Genomic DNA, 17,825 nt, shown 5'->3' on the forward strand with positions numbered 1-17,825 from the left:
GGTGGTGGGTGAAAGCGCATGAGATGAAATCAAAACTAGGAAGCCTTGGTATTCGGCAAACTTGGCAGTGCCAGCAGTGGGCTCCTAAGAAAACGTTTAGCGCCTACTGCTTCTCCCTCACAGCCTCCTATGTAAATAAATGCTGGACACCCACAGGCACATCCAGTGCTTAATTTGTAAAAATTAAATGTAAGTAACAGGGCCCTTGTCTTGTCCCTGCAGCTTGCACCACCCATTGCCCCTTCCATGCTGCAATAACAGTGCCAGTACAGCTACCAACCATCACACTCCTTCCTGCAAGTGTAACAGTTCAGACTGTTCAAAGCCCCCAAAGCTATAGGAAAGGCTTGGGCGGTAGGTATTAGTCATTTTTAATGTATATTGAATTAATAAACAACTGTTGCTCTCATCTTTAAATAAGACAAACAGCACCACCATACACAAGGCAGACTGTCACAAATAACGGTGCTGGTACCAAACACCGGAAACCACCGGCTCAAATTAAGCACTGACATATCTCATGTTCATAATCTGACTGCTGCGCAAGGATTATCCTGCACAGGCTGCATGGATTGTCCCGGTTTATTTCTGTTTGAAGCCACTGCCTCGAGAAGTGGGTATAGGCTGTCTGGGGCCGCATCCCTTCCGATTACTAACCGGCTCTCCCTGCGCCTTCCGTCATGATTTCCAAAGGGTGACATGTCCCCTGGGGACAGTTGCCTTTCAAAGCTCTTTCTTTCCTTTCTCAGGACTTTCTCCCGCTGTACGTAACAGATATTACTATCAAACATTTCAGATTATTGAATTTGAAGGGATGAAAGGCCAACCCAGGCCTGCCAGAATTAAAACCGAAAACCAGCAGGTTACAGTAGGTTTACGTTCTGCACCTTCTCACCAGCTAATCGTCGAAGGAATGTTGGGAAGGTGGTGAGTGAATATGAATGATTTTTGTTAAAGAAACTAGAGAGTGGCCGTATCCAGTGACTCTCCTGTAATAATGCAAGGATATTTCATTCTCAGGGCAAAATATAATTTTGCTGCTGGAGGACTCCCATTCAGTTGATAAAATTAAACACAGTTGTTGGCCGCTTTTCGCAACTTGGTGCCGCTCAGTAGTTTGGCCACAGCATCGCCGCTTGGGAGCATGGCCCCAAACAGCGCTTATCACACGATCACACCTTTTAGATGAGTGAGGAAACAGACATTCTGGACAAGTCTGCCTCCGTTTTAACAGATCGCATCTCCTTTGGTTATATGAACCCCAGACAGCAAGGCTTGCAATGTTTTTGCAGCAGAAGCGTCAGGGACATGAGACACTGGATAGTACAGCAACCCCTCAGGCCTCCTTCATAATTCGCAGGAGGTAAAGTGGTGCGCCCGGGTTCACACGATGTGTCGATCAAGTGCCGGGATGAAAGGCCAAGTCTCCAGTGGGCAGGGTCAAGAGTTTATGCTGTGGTCTTGTGGCTGAGTGCCGGGGTTAAAACACGGGTCCTTATCGCTGCCTTGAGTTTCTTGTCTTAGTTGCACCCTCAGGGCAGCAGATGTTTTGCGAACGCTGGGACACACGAAGGTGTGAACATTTCCTCTGTAAATTGCTGCATGGGGGCCCGGGGAGACTGGGGTGGAAATTACTGAAATATCTCCTTTTGCATGCGCCTGGCAGTGCACGCGTTAAGTGGCCTCCGTCTCCCCCTAGGGGAGAAGCGGCGCAGTGCAGCGTGTGCGGGCGCTGGCGGCTGGCAACACAGTGCTGCACTCCGCGCCGGTAGAGGTGGTGCTGTCGGAGCCCGGAGCCTCAGCTGCTGCTGCGCCCTGGACACAGCGAGGCTGCCAGCGGCGTCGGGACCCCCAGGGCACCGCGGAGCAGGTAAGAAACACCGCATTTAAACCAGAGCATGCCACGAGGCAGCCGAAGGGAGAGCGAGATTTCTAACGTGCCAAAGTGCCAATATTCTGAACATCTGGAGCAGAAGTTACAGCAAGATGTGACTTGAGGGTTCATTGTTACAGAAACTAGTGTTGGCACAAGATGGCGAGTGAAATATTGCTAGGATGGAGTTTTGCGTTCTTTGTTGCAGCGCCTAGAAGCGGAGGAGTGTGTCACCCTCGAACGGATCGGTGAATGTTCCGCATCGGCATAGCTGCATGAGGCGCTTTAAAGCAGACTCTGTAAGGACAGGTTATAACACCTGTATCACAAATCTACCTGATGGACGTAATAGATGGCAGAAAAACTCGCTGGGGATGAAAGAACTGTCTGGGAGGGGAAGAAGTGTCCTGGACGCGCACAGATGCTATGATACGACGGAGTCTCTGTTTTGGTATATCCGCCTTTGAAGCTTTTCTTTCTACTTTAAAATGTCCTGGCTGTAACTTTTTTTTAATTCGGTGTTTTAAATAATCACCAGTGTAATTGCAAATTGTATTTAAATAGCGCTTACTATCCCCTGACAAGGCTTTGAAGACTTCGCGTTTCTTCAAACCGTACTTCAGTTTAGAAGCATAACCCAAGTAAAAAAGTATCAAGAGATGAAATCGAATCACGGAGAACAGGGCATCGGGGCGCTTTACGAGAAGATTGCACGCTTAAGCGCTTTAGTGTGTTTCAAAGAGTAGAGCTTTGTTCGTCTACTTTGGGGAGTTTGAAACAGCCTCTCGAGACCACCACCGGCACCATTTGGGTGGTATCGGTTACATATACACAGGACAGCAGAGCTGTCTCTCACGGTCCACAGACGGTGTATGGAGAGCGTCTAATGGTAACACACAGAAGTGGATACAACAGCAGGGCGTTCCCTCGCAGCACATAAATGGTGCAGGCTGAAGTTTCGTTCATCGGAGAACCCTTAATATTCCCACTGATGCCCCACACAGCTGAGCAATCCTTCACGGGCACATGGATGGTGCCCGCTCGCGTCCACTCTTTTTATATTTAACAAGAAAGCTATAAGCTATGCCCTTAAAGCGAAACGTGCCTAGATCGTGCAGGCGGGAGTCTGACAGCAGAGCGACCCCCAACCCCCCCCACCCCCCTCCCCACCATCACCGGCTTCACTCACTCACTCCCGAGGCAGTAGCACTGTCTTTGTGTACATAGATTGTACACGGTGTGGATTTAAGACCGCAGAGCTATACCCAAAAGTGGCGTAACCGGTGTGTCATGAGCAAGGAAGGGAATGCCCCTCCCCCCAGCTGCTGTAGTTGAATTGTAAAATACAGCCATAATAGGGTCCGGTGCCACTGCTCCTGCTACACCCATGTGATGTATGCACGTGGAGTACACCTAGTTGCTGCACGCGGCTGCCTCAGACAGCACACCCGAGCAGGGAGCGAGCTCTCGGTTGGTCAGGCTGCACGCGCCGCTGATGACGGTCATGCGCGTGAACGCCGAAGGTGCAGCCTGTCTGTGAGGGCGGAAACCCTACGAAGTGTGTACGAGCAGCTGCTGCAGCAAAAGTATACTCTGTATTCAAGAAGGCTGTGGATGGAGGTGGATTAGGAAACGCAAGTGTAACCCAAACACATGAATTAAACCTGTGGATCAAGTGTGAAGCTGACCTCTCCCATGCACAGATTGTGCACAGATTGTGCTCGCAACTTGAATATGGAGAATACTCAGCTCTCCCCAAGTGTGCAAAGTGTGTCACTTGATGAAGTATGACGTACAACTCTCCCAAGTGTGGATAGTGCCTGCTGATAATATATGACTTTCAACCCTTCTCAAGTGAGACAATTACACTTGGTGGTGAAATGTGACGCACAGCCCTTGCGGAAATTGTGTTTGCCTGAGAAGCATAAACCTTCCTAAGTGTGGAGATTGTGTCTGCGTGACAAACATGAAGCGCAGTTCTCAGTGTCTGCTGGTGAAATGTGAAGCACAGCTCTCACACAAGTGTGAAACCGTGTCTGATTGTAAAACATGAACCCAATCTCTCCACAAGTTTCAAATTGTGTCTGTTGGTGAAATGTGAAGCACAGCTCTCACACAAGTGTGGAATCGTGTTTGCTTGTGAAACATGAACCCAATCTCTCCACAAGTTTCAAATTGTGTCCGTTGGTGAAATGTGAAGCACAGCTCTCACACAAGTGTGAAACCGTGTCTGCTTGTGAAACATGAACCCAATCTCTCCCCAAGTTTCAAATTGTGTCCGTTGGTGAAATGTGAAGCACAGCTCTCACACAAGTGTGAAACCGTGTCTGCTTGTAAAACATGAACCCAATCTCTCTCCAAGTGTAAAGATTGTGTCTGTTGGTGAAATGTGAAGCACAGCTCTCCCACAAGTGTGGACATCGTGTCTGCTTGTGAAACATGAACCCAAACTCTCTCCAAGTGTAGAGATTGTGTCTGTTGGTGAAATGTGAAGCACAACTTTCCTAAAAGTGTGGAAATCGTGTTTGCTAGTGAAACATGAACCCAATCTCTCCCCAAGTTTAGAAATTGTGTCTGTTGATGAAATGTGAAGCATAGCTCTCCCACAAGTGTGGACATCGTGTCTGCTTGTGAAACATGAACCCAACCTCTGTCCAAGTGTAGAAATTGTGTCTGTTGGTGAAATGTGAAGCACAGCTCTCCCACAAGTGTGGACATCGTGTCTGCTTGTGAAACATGAACCCAATCTCTGTCCAAGTGTAGAAATTGTGTCTGTTTGTGAAATCTGAAGCACAGCCCTCCCACAAGTGTGGAAATCGTGTCTGCTTGTGAAACATGAACCCAATCTCTGCCCTAGTGTAGATATTGTATCTGTTGGTGAAATGTGAGGCACAGCTCTCCCACAAATGTGGAAATCGTGTCTGCTTGTGAAACATGAATGAGCCTCATGCCTCCCTCAAGTGTTGGTGAAATGTGAAGCATGTCACATTTCGGTGTCAGAGAGGGCAGTATTAAAACACACAGCACATTTCCACATTATATCACAACACCACGTGCGTTCACTCCCTACTCCTTATAGTGTGTGTAGAAATGGTGTCTGTTGGTGAAATGTGAAGCACAGCTCTCACACAAGTGTGGAAACCGTGTCTGCTTGTAAAACATGAACCCAATCTCTTCCCAAGTGTAGAGATTGTGTCTGTTGGTGAAATGTGAAGCACAACTCTCCCACAAATGTGGATACCGTGTTTGCTTGTGAAACATGAACCCAATCTCTCCCCAAGTTTAGAAATTGTGTCTGTTGGTGAAATGTGAATCACAGCTCTCCCACAAGTGTGGAAATCGTGTCTGCTTGTAAAACATGAACCCCATCTCTCCTCAAGTGTAGAGATTGTGTCTGTTTGTGAAATGTGAAGCACAGCTCTCACACAAGTGTGGAAATCGTGTCTGCTTGTGAAACATGAATAAGCCTCATGTCTCCCTCAAGTGTGGAAACTATGCTTGCTTGTGAAACATGAACCCAATCTCTCCCAAAGTTTAGAAATTTTGTCTGTTGGTGAAATGTGAAGCACAGCTCTCCCACAAGTGTGGAAACCGTGTCTGCTTGTGAAACATGAACCCAAACTCTCCCCAAGTTTAGAAATTGTGTCCATTGGTGAAATATGAAGCACAACTCTCCCACAAGTGTAGAAACAGTGTCTGCTTGTGAAACAGGAACCCAAACTCTCCCCAAGTGTAGAAATTGTGTCTGTTGGTGAAATGTGTAGCACAGCTCTCCCACAAGTGTGGAAACCATGTCTCCTTGTGAAGCATGAACCCAATGTCTCCCGAAGTGTAGAAATTGTGTCTGTTGGTGAAATGTGAAGCACAGCTCTCCCACAAGTGTGGAAATCGTGTATGCTTGTGAAACATGAATGAGCCTCATGCCTTCCTCAAGTGTTGGTTAAATGTGAAGCATGTCACACTTCGGTGTGAGTGAGGGCAGTATTAAAACACACAGCACGTTTCCACATTATATCACAACACCACGTGCATTCACTCCCTACTCCTTATAGTGTGTATAGGTGAAATGTGAATCACAGCTCTCCCACAAGTGTGGAAATCGTGTCTGCTTGTGAAACATGAACCTCGTCTCTCACTCAAGTGTAGAAATTGTGTCTGCCCACGAAGAACTCTACCAAAGTGTACAAAGTGTGCCTGCATGAGAAACCTTGAATCACATTGGTCCCCCTAGCGTGTAAATGGTGTCGGCTGATGGGCATAGAAGCTGAACTGAGTCCAAAATGTAGAAACCAGTGATACTCAAAGCATGACCGTTGGCCCCATGCAGCCCTCCTGACCTTTTCCTGTGCCCCCCTGGTGAACAGCAGCACTGGACTGCTGTACACTCAGCAGTAACATTAAAAAGATGGAAAAATAATCAGACAAGCATTTATTTGAAGGCAATTTAAAATAAAGAAAGGAAGTAACTAGGGTGTCCTGCACCGTTTACACCATATATTTTAACAAATATCTTGCAGCGAGCATGAAGAAATTGGATGATGTCTCTTTAAAACCGTTTCTCCGTAATACATTAGATTATATCAGTGCATTGAGAAGATTTTTTTTTTAAGTGATAGTTTTCAAACATCAATTTAGAAACATTTATGCTTTCCCCTCCCGTAACCTGACAATGCTTCCCTCCACCTTGACAACAATGCCAATAGTGAACTAAGAGGCGAGTCAGTTGTGATGTGCACCCTATGGGTGACCTGGGTTGCTATTGTACACGAGCAGCATTATAGTCTATTAAATCAAACACAAGAGAAGGTTTTGCACAACTCACATCCTGAAGTGCTGCATTTTGAGGTAATCTTATATGTGATAATGAAGAAAAAGTAGGGAAAGTGAAATAAAACAATTGCCTAGGATCACACAATTTGGTAAAGTGGGGAAGCCGGGACTGATCCCAAGTTTTTTGGTTTCACATTGTACAAATCAGCAACTAGATACATGTTTTGCATCTCATACACCCACCTTTGCCCCCTGCTCAGCCCTACCAGCCTCCAACCTGCTGGTAACTGTGTAACCCTGAATCACACCACACACCAAACTTTTTAGCCCCTGGGAAAATGTTTGCCAGTACCCATGGTATAAACCATGTCTACTGGTAAATTATGGAATCCGACTCCCCTCTGCCCTCCAACTACACCTCTTGTGCCTGCTGGAGAATTAAGAAGCTGAGCTCTCCCCCTGATGTGCAAATGGTACCTGCTGCCAGCATTTCAAGCCTCCCCTCCCCCATGAAGTGCGGACTGTGCCTGATGCTGAAATGCGCTCAGGTCGCTCCTCCCCCACATCCGACCCATTCTGCCTGCTGCTTAATTCAGTACACTAGTGCAGGTTGTGCCTGCTGCTGAACTGCTTAGGTCGACTCCCCGCACACACCGGATGCTGCTGAGAGAATATGAACCTCCCTCAAATTTACAGATGATACTGCCTGCATAATTACGATTATCGCACCCCCAAAATCATGATTGTGACTGCGGATGAACGAAGAAGGCGAACCCCCCTCCACGTGTGCAAACTGTGCCTGCGGTGGACTTATAAAGATTATCCGTCCCACACATTTACAGATTGGGCCTACTTCACTCTTCCCCAGATGTACTTATTGTGCCGAGCTCTCCCCCAAATGTACAGGGGTGTTCGATACTGAATAGGGAATGTCGGCTGCGCCCCTAACTTCAGATATGCCGCCTCTTGTTGAATGATGAAGCCGGCCTTTCCTCGCCAGTGTACTGACTGTGCCTGCTCTCGAACCACGAGGTCGACCCTCCCTGACTGCACTCCGTGCCTGCTGCGTGAGTACGCAGCCGACGGCTCTCTCACACACACAAGCTGACACACTTAACATTTTACTGTTTCTGCTATGCACAGCAGAGCTATCCACCTACATGCGCACACAACGTGCAGGCTGCTACTTAGGAGAGCAGAGCTATCCCATATTTGTACGCACAATGTACATACAGGCTGATAACTTAGACAGCAGAGCTATCCACATAATGTTCAGGCCGATACTCAGGCAGCAGAGCTATTCCTTACATGTGCATATAATGGACAGGCTCATACATTAGACAGCTGAGATATCCCCTACATGTGCATACAATGCACAGGCTCATACATGAGACAGCGGAGCTATCCTCTACATGCGCACACAATGGACCGGCTCAGACATTAGACAGCAGAGCCATCCTCTTCATGCGCACACAATGGACATGTTCATAATACACTAGAGAGCAAAGCTATCCTCTACATTTGCACACAATGGACACGTTCATAGTACATTAGACAGCAGAGCTATCCTCTACATGTGCACACAATGGACAGGCTTATATATTAGACAGCAGCGCAAATCCTCTACATGTGCACACAATGGACAGGCTCATACATTAGACAGCAGAACTAACCTCTATATGTGCACACAATGGACAGGTTTTATATATCAGAAATCAGAGCTATCCTCTACATGGACACGTTAATACTACATTAGACAGCAGAGCTATCCTCTACAAGTGCACACAGGGGGCGGGCTCATACATTAGGCAGCAGAGCTATCCTCTATATGTGCACACAATGGATAGGATCGGAAATTAGACAGCAGAGCTATACTCTAGATGCACACACAATGGACAAGTTCATGGTGCATTGGACAGCAGAGCTATCCTCTACATGCCCACACAATGGACAGACTCATACATTAGACAGCAGAGCTATTCTCTACATTTGCACACAATGAACACGTTCATAGTACATTAGACAGCAGAGCTATCCTCTACATGTGCACACAATGGATAGGCTCATACATTAGACAGCAGAACTAACCTCTATATGTGCACACAATGGACAGGTTTTATATATCAGAAATCAGAGCTATCCTCTACATGCACACACAATGGACACGTTCATAGTACATTAGACAGCAGAGCTATCCTCTACATGTGCACACAATGGATAGGCTCATACATTAGACAGCAGAACGAACCTCTATATGTGCACACAATGGACAGGTTTTATATATCAGAAATCAGAGCTATCCTCTACATGGACACGTTAATACTACATTAGACAGCAGAGCTATCCTCTACATGTGCACACAGGGGGCGGGCTCATACATTAGGCAGCAGAGCTATCCTCTATATGTGCACACAATGGATAGGCTCGGAAATTAGACAGCAGAACTATACTCTAGATGCACACACAATGGACACGTTCATGGTGCATTGGACAGCTGAGCTATCCTCTACATGCCCACACAATGGACAGGCTCATACATTAGACAGCAGAGCTATCCTCTACATTTGCACACAATGAACACGTTCATAGTACATTAGACAGCAGAGCTATCCTCTACATGTGCACACAATGGACAGGCTCATACATTAGACAGCAGAGCTATCCTCTATATGTGCAGACAATAGACAGGTTTTATATATCAGAAATCCGAGCTATCCTCTACATGCACACACAATGGACACATTCATGGTATATTAGACAGCAGAGCTATCCTCTACATGTGCACACAATGGACAGGTTTTATATATCAGAAATCAGAGCTATCCTCTACATGCACACACAATGTGCACGTTAATACTACATTAGACAGCAGAGCTATCCTCTACATGTGCACACAGCGGGCAGGCTCATACATTAGGCAGCAGAGCTATCATCTACATGCGCACACAATGGACAGGCTCGGAAATTGGACAGCAGAGCTATACTCTACATGTACACACAATGGACACATTAATACTACATTAGACAGCAGAGCTATCCTATACATGTGCACACAATGAAAAGGCTCATACATTAGACAGCAGACCTATCCTCTACATAGACACACAATGGACAGGCTCATACATTAGACAGCAGAGCTATCCCCTACATGTGCACACAATGGACAGGCTTATATATTAGACAGCAGAGCTATCCTCTACATGTGCACACAATGGACAGGCTCATACATTAGACAGCAGAGCTATCCCCTACATGTGCACACAATGGACAGGCTTATATATTAGACAGCAGAGCTATCCTCTACATGTGCACACAGTGGGCGGGCTCATACATTAGACATCAGACCTATCCTCTACATGCACACACAGTGGACACGTTCATGGTACCTTGAACAGCAGAGGTATCCTCTACATGCGCACACAATGGACATGGTCGGACATTAGACAGCAGACCTATCCTCTGCATGTGCACACAAAGGACAGGCTCATACATTAGACAGCAAAGCTATCCTCTACATGTGCACACAGTGGGCATGCTCATACATTAGACAGCAGAGCTATCCTCAACATGCGCACACAATGGGCAGGCTCTGACTTTAGACAGCAGAGCCATCCTCTACATGCGCACACAATGGACATGTTCATACTACAGTAGACAGCAGCGCTACCCTCTACATGTGCACACAGTGGACTTGCTCATACATTAGATAGTAGAGTTATCCCCTGCATGTGCATACAATGGACACCTTCACAGTACATTAGACAGCAGAGCTATCCTCTACACGCGCACACAATGAACAGGCTCATACATTAGACAGCAGAGCTATCCTCCACAAGGCCACACAATGGACGTGCTCAGACATTAGACAGCAGAGTTATCCCCTGCATGTGCACACAGTGTACCGGCTGATGCCCCAGGCAGCAGAGCTATCACGGACACATGGACACAATGTACAGGCTCATACCTTAGACAGCAGAACTATCCCCTACAGGTGCAAGCGATGCACAGGCTGATACACCGGGCAGCAGGGCTATTCCCTGTATGTGCACATGATGTGCAGGCTGATTCCCCAGACAGCAGAGCTATCCCATATATGTGCACACAGTGTCAAGGCCGGTGTCCCAGACAACAGCGCTCCCCCAACAATTAGCGCAGATTGTTAAAGCTGACACCTTACACTGCAGAAGTACCCCTAACTGTTCACAGATGGTGCATTCAGATTTTTACACAATCTAGCTACCACTCCAAGTGTGCACAGCTTGTGCGGTCTGATACACGAGACAGCAGAGCTATCCAATGAAAGTGTACGAATAACGCTTTCTGATACCCTGGGCGGCGAAGATGATCAACAACTAAACACAGATTGTGCATTCCAGATCCACAGAAGCGATGGGCTCAGCCTTGGATTCATGAGACAGCAGAGCTATCAGTAGATCTTTCACCATCTCTTCCGAGACAACAAACATTCAGATGGCGTGGTGAGCAAAAAAATGATGGATTTAGGCCCAGATCTCTGTACTGGGGTGAATGTATGACATTGCTCTGCATTCTGTCCATCAACTGTTCTTTTTGCATTTGTCACCCTGAGTGGGATGGGTATGCCCAGACGTGGGTCCCGTGCTCTCCATGCCACTGGAGTCAAGCTATCCTGGCTGATGAGGGGTGAAACCCCGAAACCGGTCCTAGGATGCTTGTTTCCAGTCCAGGGAGGACCTGGCTTGGCAGTTCGGGCTGGACTGTTCCCATTGGGCACAGGGTCAAGACTGAGTTGCATATGTCTGGGTTCAAACTGGATTGGCATGGTGAGCAAAAAAAGGATGGATTATGGATTAAGGTCCTGATCTCTGTACTGGGGTGAATGTATGACATTGTTCTGCATTCTGTCCATCAACTGTTGTTTTTGCATTGGATTCATGAGACAGCAGAGCTATCAGTAGATCTTTTACTATCTCTTCCAAGACAGCAAACATTCAGGATGGTGCCATGAGGCTGTGAATACATTCTACGCGAATCACGTCACAAACAGCAGAGCTATCCCTCACGCTTGCACAGATTACTCCAGCCTATGCCCCAGGGGTCAGCGATATGCTAGGTGAATCATCCTGCACGGGTTTTGGTTGTAACTAGATACAGTACACAGTGATGCGTATATTATTAAATATTAATTATGCCATATCGCAGAGACTGAGAACAGACGCCCTGTGGCGGAACAGCTGTATGGTATTGCAGCATTTATAGATATATGTCAAGTCTTGCGGTGCTGTTACATACAGAGGAGCCGGATACCAGGCAGTGGCACCCCCCACCCCCCCCCCCCCCTTCTGCTGGGAGAATCCATTCTTCCTCGATTACTTTGGTTTGCTATCTAATTTCTCTGTAAGGCTCCAGCTTTCATACTAAACAGCATAGGTCGCAGAAGTTTTTTTTTAGCCTGCAATACTGTTATACACAAGCTGTTAAAGCAAGGATGTGGAATAAAGGCCAGAGCTGCCGACTTTAGAACTGGAGAACCAGGTTCGAGTCTCGGCTCAACATCCTGTGATCCTGGGCAAATCACTCATTCTCCCCGTGCCTACCAAGGAAGAATGTGTTCTTGTGTAATGTAACTAGTCCTAATGTAAAGCGCTCCTATACCTCGGGTTGAGTTTGCACTATATATAAACAAGGGGTGTCCTAAGTACCTCGAGGACTGCTGGATCCGTGCCAGATTTTCATGACAACCAGGTGCCGTATGAGTTCCGTCTAGATAAATTAAATGCCATTTCTCCTAAGTAACTGTCCTGGTCCATATCTGGCCCTCCTGGACATAGAGTGGACCCCCACTGGTCTATGGAGTGGGAGGACCCAGGTCTGCTCCTTGAAACACACAGGTCGAAAGGTGTGTGGACAGCCACAGCTCTTTCTTCCAGTGCTTGAAATAGAAAAATAGAAGTGCAGGTACTCTGTACCAGAGTACCTGCTTGTTTCTGAGAAGTGCTGGTACTCTCCAATTGAAAGTATTAGTTCTCTCTTGAGAAGTGCCGGTACTCTCCCTCTCAAAATAAAAAAGTGCCGGTACTCCTTACCGGCCCGTTCAAAGCACTACTTTCTCTGCTAATGGAAGTGCACATTTTTCACCAAAGTGATGTTCAGTCCCCCCTTCGGCACTCTCTATTAGGTGACAGAAGCGTGTACATTCGGGCTTCATGCACCTCATTTTCAGGGTGGGGTAAAGATTTCTGGTGCCTGACAGGAAGTGTCATTTTGACACAGTCTTCTCACTCTTAATGGGGCCATATTTAATATTTTGAGGGGCTGCCTAGGCGACTGCCTCCTATTCCCTTAATGTATGTCCTTTACCCCTACCCTCAGAAAAATGCAAATAAAATACAAATGTAACTTCTGGAGCACTCACCACCATGCAGTTATGAAAGGTAAATTTCAGGCATTTTGCATTAACTTAGTGCCACCAGTAGGTGCAACCTAAGGCTCCTGCTCATCCCGGGGATACCATATTTGTTTTTGTTGTATTTTTTTAGTTTTACGTAGCGCAGACTTGACCCGGGGGGTGTCAGAGCGCTTCACAAAGCTTGGATAGGCACACAATTTACAAGGAGAGCACAAACAAATAGTAAATATATGGGGAAGTACAAAGCAAACGTGGAATAGTAGAAGTATAGTAATTCCGGAGGCAGAGATGTTGGGTTTCTCAGTTGAAGGAGGAGAAACTGATCCGCTGATCCAGAGGTAGTGGTGGACAGATTAAAGTTGTTCAGCGGGAGAATGTGAGGCAGTAGAGAGAGTGTTTTAAGAGGGAGTGTTCAGATATTTGTTGAGAAGAAATAATTTACATTTTTTACAGGAGTAGAGGAATGATTGATTGTCACGTAGCTCCTGGGGTAGGGTATTCCAAATTCTAGGTGCATTTCCAGAGAACAAATGGGCAAGTTATTTTTCTTTTTTGAATTTAAAAGGAACAAGGAGTAGATTGTTCGAACTTCACAGGGGCCTCTTCTGTCCAGTTTTTGAAAGTTTGTTAGCGAGATAGTTTGATTTTGATGTAGAGTTAAGTATCGTCTGCATAGAGATGGTACGCGGGCTGGCCTATTTCAAGATGTCTGTGAGGGGTTCCATGTAGAAGTTGAATAAGGCAGAGGACAGGATTGATCCTTGGGGGTCTCCTTGTGGGGCTGGAGCTGCTTGTGAGGTGGCATTGTTTAGCTTGATTAGGTGACATATTTGGTTAAGGTATGAGTCAAACCACTGTAGGACAGGTCTGTTGATGCCTGCACGCTGTGAGAGGGTGTTCAGCAGGATGCTGTGGCTGACCATATGAAAAGCTGCTGAGAGGTCGAGGGGGATTAGGAGGCAGACCTTACCATCATGAAGAGATCTGTAAATGTCAGCGATCATGTTCAGGATTGCAGTTTCCGTGCTACAGCCTTTCCTGAGACCAGATTGGAAGGCCTCATGTAATTTGAGTGACATCAATGTTGGTGTTTAATTGCGAAAGCACACATTTTTCAATGGTTTTGGTGAGGAGAGGGAGGTTGCTTATTGGTATATAGTTGTTTCGGTTGTTTGGGCCGGGTTCTGGCTTTTTGATAAGGGGGTTGATTTTTCTGAGTTTAAGGGAGGCCAGAATCGACCCTCTGGATAATGAAAAGTTAATGAGTCTTGTCCATGTAGAGGAGATGATATGCCTAAGAGTTTTGGCTAGAGAGGAAGAAAGAGGATCCGAGAGGTGAGATGATGGTTTTGTGCAAGAAAGTATTTTGATGACCTCTTCTTCCAAGATATCGTCAAACTTAGAGAGTTAGAGTTAGAGAGTCCTTGAGATAGCTGCTTTGGCTTCCCGTTCAGACCAGGATTAAATTCAAATCCCTCTGCCTGGCACACAGAGCCATGTATGGTAGAGGCTCAGCCATGTTACATACTTTGATCTCCCCCTACTCACCCCACCGTTGTCTCAGATCAGGGTCGAACTTTCTGATGAACATTACCAGAATTAAAAGGTCAAGGTGGGGGGGAGATCATTCTCACACCTGGTGCCCAAACTCTGGAACAGCATGGACCCAGAGTTGCGATTGATCGGAAATGAACAGTCTTTTAAAAAGAAACTTAAAACTTGGCTGTTCCCTTTACTCTCACCCCAGTTAACTGCCCTTACCTGTTATAGCGCTGGGATGCCAGAGGATAGCCATGCGCTTTATAAATCCCTAAACCTAAACCTAAACTTGGTCCAGGATGCATTTTGTTGGTGCTGTATTTTGTTGGTGTTCTGGCTAGTCTTAGGGACAGTTATAAGGAGATGTTCGTTAGTCGGCGATGAGGTGGTGTTGTGATCATCTTTGATTTGGGAACAGGCAGAGGTAGGGGTAGTGAGGAAGTGGTGGGGATGAGAGAAAGTTCGATATTTGTTATTTTTGTTCTGCAAATATTTTTGCAAACTCCTCACAGCACTCTACAGATGTTACATATGCATGCTGGGGAACGTGGAAGTTTGTTGTTTGATAATATTGAAAAGGTCTTTAGGTTTGTTTCTAGAGCAGTCTGGTTGAGCTCAAAAGAAAGATTTCTTTCTGTGGATGTGTTTCTTGTATTTTAGGTGTTTGGCTCGGAGGAGGGAGAGATTGTTCAGGGAGGGATGTTGTCACCAGATTCTCTCAGTCAGACTAAATTGTTGTCTTTCCATATTAAGGTCTTTATTAAACCAGGATCTTGGGACGATTCGTGTTTTTTTGTTTTGTTTTGTTTTAAATGGGCGACAGTATTAAGAACTTCAGCCATTTTATTGTTGTAGTGGGAGGTGAAGCCATCAGTTGAAATTAGGTCAGGAGGGGTAAAAACTGATTAAGGATTCAAATTCTGATTGGGAGATTTGGTGTAAATTGACCACCCAGTGTTTAGGATGATTAGTTAGGGTTGGTTACTTTGGTTGGATCTTATTAAGTGTAAATAAGATAAGGTGGTGGTTAGTCCAATCCATGGGTAGGATGGAGTGGAGGGATAAGGAATTATATTTGGCAATGGTTGCATCGAGGGTCAAGCCTTTGGTATGAGTTTGCTCTTTGTAAAATGTTGTGAGGCCATTTAATTCGAGGAGGGTGTATAAGGCTTATATTGTTGTAGCTTCAGTATCGTTTAAGTGCAAGTTTAAGTCTCTAAGAATAATGTTGGTAGATTCATTCAGGGAGTTTAGCATTATCAAGTCTGTTTAATCTTCAAAGAATTGTTGTTTTCTCCTGGGGGTTGATAGATGGCATGGAAGTTCAAAGGATTAGAGCCTTTGGAAGAGAGTTTGACTCCTAGATATACAAAGGTGGAGTATTCAGTGGTTCAAAAGGGTTTTAGGAACAGGTCAGATGTATGTATGATAGCAAGTCCTCCACCAGCACGGCTCTACCGGTCACAAGGAATGATTGAGAAGTCCGAAGGAGTGAGGAGGTCAATGATGGGGGATGAGTGGCCATTAAGGTAGGATTCAGTCAGAAAGCAGATGTCAGTATCATGTAAATGTATAACTTCTGCAATTTCAGTGGCGTGCTTGACTGATGACCTGCAGTTTAAGGGCAGTTTATCTTGGGTGATCTCCTCTGTTGAGATTTATCAGGTTGGATGGAAGATAGAAGGACGGGGATTGGGAGGAGGGATAGGTAGGCAGCATCCTACTCGTGCCAATAATGGCCAGAATCGTAGACTAGCAAGGTTGTCTGGGAGCATTGTTGTAGGAGTTGCTCAGCACTCCTGCTTCTAGCTGTGACATTCCATCAGTGGTTCTCCTTGGTGTGAGGTGGTACTGAGTGAAGGGGTTACTTGACCAACGGGTATAGCGAGGAGTGTGAGTGCATGATTGTGTCAGGATTAGTGTTTGCCAGAGTTGTGTGGTTAGAGAATGGAATTAAGTGCATCTTGGTGTCAATCCAAATGGAAGCGATTTCTTCTAATGTTAAGTTGATTTTGAGTTCAAGTCATGAAAGTATAGGCATAGGTTGGGAGGAGGTTAGATCAGATAGTGGAGAGTGAGGTTGACTGGAGGTCATTGAGATCTGGGAGACGGCTTTAGGAGGAACTAGTCTAATGTAGTCGGAGGTCTGTGAGGAATCGGGTGTAAGGGACATGAGCCCTAATGGCGGAGACAGCAATTCTTGCAGTTTGGTTTTAGCTTCTCGGGGTTTCAGGATGGACAGGGATGCAAAGGGGAGTGGATGTTTGTTAGTGCTTAAGGTTTGTGGCGGAGTAGGTTCTCTTGAGAGAGGTGAGAATGTGGAGATATGTGGTTTAGGGGAAGGAGAAAGTGGAGAGCTGTGAGCAGAAGGCATGGCGGTGCAGAGAACGGGGAAGTGGCAGTCAAAAATGGCGACATTCTGTTTGGAGGCTTGTATTAGGATGTTCCCATTTGTGCATATGGTTATGGACAGTTCCCCACCAAAGTTTCGGGATGGGGATATAGTAAGTTTGGATCCATATGGAAGGTTAATTGTTTTGGTTACATGCAAGAGTTGTAAGATGTTTGGTTTTCATTTGGCTGGCTTCTTGGTGAAGAAGATAAAGTACGTTTTAAGGCCTCCGTTTGTTGTACTGGGTTAAATTTCTGTTATTAAACTTTCTGGATGTTCTTTGAGCAGTTTGTGCTTATAGCTTTTCGCAGCGTGTTTGGAGAATTTAGGAAAGAATATTATGAGGTAGGGATTGAGACCATATCATTCCAAGACGTTGTCATGTGATGCCTTATTGGAGTTTGGGGAGTGTGGAATCATGATGAAGGGGGGATAAAGAAGGTAGGGGGGTGAATCTGAGTTGAGTGGGTGTGTATATGATTGGTAATATGGGAGAGGTGGTGATATTTAAGGGCTGATAGAAAATCCTGTAGCTGATTTAAGGGAGTGGATTTAATTACAGCTGATCTCTGAACATAAAAGATTCAGAAAGGTTATGAAAGAGAGTCGCAGTTGAAAGTTATGCCACTAGATGGCGCTTCTATGCTGGGGCTATGGTGTAGAACAAGGGGTGACCATATAGTATTCAAGTTTCAGGATGTTTGTGCAACAACAAAAAAGTCACAGTTGACGGTTGTGCCACTAGGTGAAGCTCCTATGCTGGGGCTAGGATGTAGACCTGTTACTTGATTTAGTAAGAGTTTAGATCATGGCTTGTTTAAAGTCCTTTCTTTATGTCAGTGTTTTTTTTTTTTTTTAGCAAC

General features: G+C 45.9%; 1 protein-coding gene across 1 annotated transcript in view; it reads left to right on the plus strand.

Moving 5' to 3' along the window:
• The first annotated feature begins 1,761 nt into the window (after positions 1-1,761).
• Positions 1,762-17,825, plus strand: part of LOC146780101 (copine-7-like) — a 657,204-nt gene continuing 641,140 nt past the window's right edge. Inside the window, exon 1 of the mRNA XM_085636916.1 lies at positions 1,762-1,870. The gene's annotated coding sequence lies outside the window, so the exon portion shown is untranslated. The remainder of the gene's footprint in view (positions 1,871-17,825) is intronic.

Source organism: Triturus cristatus, chromosome 12 (genome assembly GCF_964204655.1).
Source record: "Triturus cristatus chromosome 12, aTriCri1.1, whole genome shotgun sequence".
Classification (NCBI taxonomy): domain Eukaryota; kingdom Metazoa; phylum Chordata; class Amphibia; order Caudata; family Salamandridae; genus Triturus; species Triturus cristatus.